Source organism: Carcharodon carcharias, chromosome 17, assembly GCF_017639515.1.
Source record: "Carcharodon carcharias isolate sCarCar2 chromosome 17, sCarCar2.pri, whole genome shotgun sequence".
Taxonomy (NCBI): domain Eukaryota; kingdom Metazoa; phylum Chordata; class Chondrichthyes; order Lamniformes; family Lamnidae; genus Carcharodon; species Carcharodon carcharias.
The window spans coordinates 24,404,677-24,411,064 of NC_054483.1; positions in this window are offsets into that span (position 1 = coordinate 24,404,677).

Consider the following 6,388-nt stretch of genomic DNA (forward strand, 5'->3'; position numbering starts at 1 on the left):
CTCCATGCATCTGGTAGACTGACAGACTGTGCAGCAGCAAAATGTGGCACCCGGGATATATATATTCACATAACAATTCGTTCCTGGTTCTTAATGAATAATATAACAACCTAACAGTGTGTTCACGGGAAATATCTTCACCCAGAGAGTGGCGAGAATGTGGAATTTGTGGCCACTGGGAGTGGTTGAGCTGAATAGATGCATTTCAGGGAACTGTCTGTTGGCTGGGGACAGTGAGAGCATTTCTGTCAGATTCCCAAAACCTACCCTGGAAAACACCCCACAAACAGATCACGGATATCTAACACTCCACCCTGCTCTCTTGCCCACAAGTCTGTCCTTGGCTTGCTGCATTGTTCCAGTGAAGGCCAACACAAACTGGAGGAACAGCACCTCATCTTCCGACTAGGCACTTTACAGCCTTCTGGACTGAATATTGAATTTAACAACTTTAGATCTTGAACTCCCTCCTCCATCCCCACCCCCTTTCTGATTCTTCACCCTTCCTTTTGTTTTTTCCAATAATTTATATAGATTTTTCTTTTCCCACCTATATCCATTATTTTTAAATCCTTTATGCCCCACTAGTCTTTCCACCCCACCCCCACTAGAGCTGTACCTTGAGTGCCCTACCATCCATTCTTAATTAGCACATTCGTTTAGATAATATCACCACCTTCAACGCCTCTATATTCTTTTGTTCTTTTGTCTGTGACATCTTTTGATTATCTGCTCCTATCACTGCTTGCTTGTCCCTACAACCACACCAACACCCCCCCGCCCCCACTTCTCTTCCCCCCCACCTTAAACCAGCTTATATTTCACCCCTCTCCTCATATTCGCTCAGTTCTGTGGAAGGGTCATGAGGACTTGAAACGTCAACTCTTTTCTTCTCCACCGATGCTGCCAGACCTGCTGAGTTTTTCCAGGTAATTCTGTTTTTGTTTTTGTTTTTGTTTTGAATTTCCAGCATCCGCAGTTTTTTGTTTTTGTCACGGATATCTGACTCTCTACACCACAGAAGTTTCAACATCATCTCCACTCCTAGCATTGCAGCTGTTTATCAAGGCCAAAGAGTTGTCCTGCTGCTGCTACATGGAACAATTCTGCTCCATTCACCTGGATCTGTCAAAGTTCAAGTGAGTTTGTGACTTTTAAGATTGCATCACAAAAGAAAACTTGGAAGAGTCACAAGGTTGTGTTAAACACAAATACAAAGCTTATATAACTGTGTTGCTTTGCTTGTCACTGGTATCCAGGCACAACACTGTAAATAGTACGTTGTTAGACACACGTAAGCTGTGGAACCCCTCGACTCCCATTAGATGGGGAGGTGCCCTGTAGATTCAGTATCATCTTGTTTGACCTTTCAGGAAGGGCAGTGCCAGGCAGAACCAATGATCATGTGATGTCAAATCCCACAGTCAGGAGGAAAGAAGGAGGAAAACCGACAGGTGAGACTCGCCCTCCATTCATAAACTCTTTCAGTGTCAAAAGGTGCAGCAATGCCTCATTTAAGGTGCGCTCTTATCAATAAGGAGGAACTTTGTTCAGTTGGCAATTCTTTATGATTGTGAGGACAAACAGGAGGGGAGGCCATTCGGCCCCTTCAGCCTGTTCCAGCTAAGTTGAATGGGCAAATAGCAGCACAGTCGGATCTCTCATCCAAGGAGCATGAGTATTTGCAACTGAACCTAACTGTCTTTTTCTTAATAGAATCTATTTTAATGAAGAAACTGAGGCCAAGAGGGAGCCAGGGGCATTTGGCATGAAATGCAATGCCTGTACTATTGAAGAAATAGATAGAGATATATTAGCTAATGATAAGAGATAAACAGGTCAGAGGCCAGAGGTGATAGAGAACCAATTAGTTGGGTTACATGGGTTCATTCTACAGAGCCCTGAGCATTGGATAGAGAGTTGAAGCAATTGCATTGGTGTAGCAGTAATACATGCTATGTCATTCAGTAAAACATTCCAAAAAATCATAGGAACATTCTCAGGTCAAATTTGACACTGAGCCACATATTAGGGCAGGTTAAAGAGGCAGGTCAGGTATTAAGGAGACTGAGGTCAAGAGGCAGAAGTTTACAGAGAGAATTCCAAAGATTTGTGTTCCAGCAGCTGAAAGTGCAGCCACCATTGGGGAAAAATTGGAAATAGAGAAAGGGGCTAGAATTTAAGGAGTGCAGATAACTCAGAGGGTTGTGGGGTGGGGCGAGATTACAGAGATAGGGTAAGGTGAGGGTCTTGAAAACAAGGATGAGAATTTTCAAATCAACACATTGCCAGATTGGGAGCCAATGTCAATCAATGAGTCCGGGCATGGGCACCAGAGTTTTGAATGAGCTTAAACTTAGCTTCAAATTTGCCCTGTGAATGTTAATAATGCTGATCTGATGTAGGATTGATCAAACAACAGCTCTAACCAAACTTCGAGGTCTAGAAAATTCAATGCCCCATATAAACCAAATTGTCTTGGAGGACCTTAGTGTCAGGGTGACCCTCAGGCCCACATGTCTGGTATTAACTTCTTAATGACAGGGATTATGGCCACACATGGAAAGAATAGGCCTTGTAACATCTAATAAAGATGTACACTGCAAAGAAGGAGGTGAACTATATATGTTTTATATAAGCTCAGGTCACTGTTGACAGGTAAAGATCGTGATGTTTGTAGCATTCCCTGCAAGTGAGAAAACCATTGTAAAATCTGCACCATCCTCTCAATGTCACCTCAGGGAACAACTTTCCATTCAATGGGCTTTCTTGAGCTCTGTGGAAGCTAGTTCTGCAGCTATTTAAGGGGAAGCTGGATAAACACAAGAGGGGGAAAGGAATAGACCAGTACAGTAGAATTGAGTGGCCTGTTTCTGACCTGGAAATTCTGCATCGTTCTATCTAGTATTGATGGGGTGATTTTAATCCAGGTGAGAAACAGAGAGGTACTCTCCACCCTTTCCTTTCTTTGAGGCATGTCTCTCCTACACATGATGCAGATTAAGGCCTTTGTCTTTTCATGGTGTGATACAAAATGATTTAGCCTGGGGTTTTTGACAGAATAGCACCAGTGGCTCCCCCTTCAGAAGTTCTTCAATGGCTACAAAGCACATTGGAATGTCTTAAAGCTGTGATGTCAATGTCAAGTCTTTATTCCTGATGGTGGTTGCCATGCTACCAACAGGCATCTGTGTAGCAAGCTTGCTGGAATGTGCCAAGGTGCCTTCTTGAGGAGGTCCTGGACTGGGTGATGTGAGAAGAATTCAAGGGTTCACCAAGAAAAGAACACTCTCAAAAGATCAAGTTGTGAAGCTGCAAAGAGCAATTTGGGAGAAGAAGGTCCCAGCTGAATAAACAGTTTGCACAACACACTTAAATCTGACTTTACAAATATTCTCCCTTATAACTGTTCTTTACAGATCCAGGATATTCCCTTTATTCCACCAGCCAGTGCCAGACAATAATATTAGTCTGTGGTCATCACATCCTAACGTCCTTTCTCACAGCTGTGTCACGGGGATTTCCCTGGCTAGCTCTTCCTGGAATTCATTTGCATGACTTGCCCTTGTGTGAGACTGCATCATTTCCTAATTCAAATTGCTGCAGATTCTCTGACAAGTCTAGATCATTATCCTGGGATTCACCCAATGTCACAAAGGCCTTGACCTTTGCTCTGGTCATCCTCAGGGTCCCAGGAGCAAATAGGAAAGCCTCAGTGGGCTGCCCTCACCCCCCACTGCCTAACTTGAAGAGACTAGATATTACATGCTCAACCAATTTTCTTTGGGCATTCTGCTCTAATGATGTTTTAAGAAATGAAACTTAAGGAAAATGCAGCCAAATCTTCAAAGTGTTTGTTGCCTGTAGTTCTTTGATACATTACTTGTAGGGCTATGCAACATTCCTTTGCAGTTTATGAAAACTTTTAACATTCCATCAGAACTTATTTCTTGCTCAGTTCTAATGAAACACTTTGATCACTTGGAGTTGCATTTGCGTTTACTTATTTCTACCATTCACAGTTTTTCTTTACTAATGCTTGCTGCTCTCCTGTGGCATTGCTTATAGTTATTGGTGGTTTACTGCCAACTCAGGCCTGTCCCTTTAAGAGCAATAATCCATCTGACCAAGTGATCCCAAATGGTCCTGAGGTCAATCATGATTTTTAATTGTTGTTTGGAAAGAGGAAGTTGTTAATTTCTGGTAAAATTTTGACCCAGTGGAACACAAAAGCCTTTCTTAAAAAAAAATAAATTTTCTGTTGAGATAACAGATGGTTTTAATTTTCCAAAATTCCCTAGATTCTGGAAAGGTCCTACCAGATTGGAAAATAGTGAATGTCACTCTTCTATTCAAGGTAGGAGGGGGACAAAAGGCAGGAAACTACAGGCCAGTTAGCTTGACATCTGTCACAGGGAAAATGTTGAAATTTATTATTGAAGAAGTTATAGCAGGATACTTAGAAAATCTCAAAGCAATCGGGCAAAGTCAACATGGTCTTGTGAAAGGAAAATCATGTTTGACTAATTTATTGGAGTTCTTTGAGGAAATAATGAGTAATGTGGATAAAGGGAAACCTGTGGATGTGACGTACTTAGATCTCCAGAAGGCATTTGACCAGGTGCCACATCAAAGCTTACTGCATAAAATAAGAGCTCATGGTGTAGGTGGTAACATGTTGGCATGGATAGAGGATTGGTTAGCTAACAGGAAACAGAGTAGGCATAAATGGGTTATTTTTGGGTTTGCAGGATGTGATGAATGGAGTGCCAAAGGGATCAGTGCTGGGGCCTCAACTATTTACAATTTATATCAATTAATTGGATGAAAGGACCAAAAATATGGTTGCTAAGTTTGCAGATGATACAAAGATAGGTGTGAAATTAAGTTGTGAAGACGACACAAGAAGCCTACAAAGGGATTAAAATAGGTTCAGTGAGTGGGCAAATAATTGGTAGATGAAGTGTAATTTGGGAAAATGTGAACTTATCTATTTTGGCAGGAAGAATAAAAAAAGCAGCATGCTATTTAAATGATGGGAGATTGCAGCGATCTCAAGCTCAGAGGGTTCTGGATGTCCTGGCACGTGAATGAGAAAAAGTTCATATGCAGGTCCAACAAGTGATTGGGATGGTAAATGGAATGTTATTATTTATTGCAAGGGGAATGGAAGATAAAAGTAGGGATGTTTTGCTGCAATTGTATGGGGTATTGGTGAGACCACATCTCGAGAATGGAGTACAGTTTTGGTCTCTTTATTGAAGAAAGGCTACAATTGCATCAAAGCGGTTTGGAGAAGTTTCACTCGACTGATCCCTGTGATGAGGGGGTTATCTTAAGAGGAAAAGTCGGACAGGTTGGACCTGTATCCATTGGAGTTTGGAACAATGGGAGGTGATCTTATTGAAACATCTAAGATCCTGAGGGGACTTGACAGGGTGGGTGCTGAAAGGATGTTTCCCCTTGTAAGAGAGACTAGAACAAGGGAACACAATTTAAAAGTAAGGGGTCTCCCATTTAAGATGGAGATGAGGAGATTTTTTTGTTCTCTCAGAGGGTCATGAGTTTTGTAATATGCCTTTAAGGGATAGCCGCTTGACATCACCAGAAGGGAAATGTGTCATGTGATCCAGTCTTAGTTTCACTTTTGCTTTTGAACGGAGCACAAACACACAGCTCTGCTACCGATATCTTCAGGCTTTCTATTCAAATACATCTGTTCGCATGTGCCGAGTCTAAATAAATGAAACCACAATGTATTTACCCAATCCCTTATGGGAGATTCGTGCCTTTATATCATTGTAACTCACACAACAGTGAGTCTGTGGAATGCTTTTCCCAGAGAGTGGTGGAGGCAGGGTCAATGAATATTTTCAAGGCTGAGTTATCCAAATTCTTGATTGACAAGGGAATCAAATGGTACAGGGGATAGGAAGGAAAATGGGGTTGAGGCCATGATCTTAATGAATGGCAGAGCAGGCTCTAGGGCTGAATGGTCTACTCCTGCTCCTGTTTCGTATTTTTGTATGACTTTGAAATCCAATGGCACTGCAGTGTGGTGTCAGCCAATGAGACATAATGAGAGGAACACCAATTTGCATTTATATAGTACCATTAACATTGGATACATGATACAGAAACAGGCCATTTGGCCCAAGCAGCCCATGCTGACCTTTCTGATTTAAATCTATTTTTGTAGCCTTCTATTCTCTTTCCCCTCATATGCTTAAATAAAAACAGCAAGTGCTAGAAAATATCAGCAGGTCTGGCAGCATCTGTGGGAAGAGTAACAGAGTTAACGTTTTGAGTCCAATATGAGTATTCTTTGGAACCCTCAGATGCTTGTCTGCATTAGTATCAAACAAGTGTGAAGCGATTAATTTGAGTC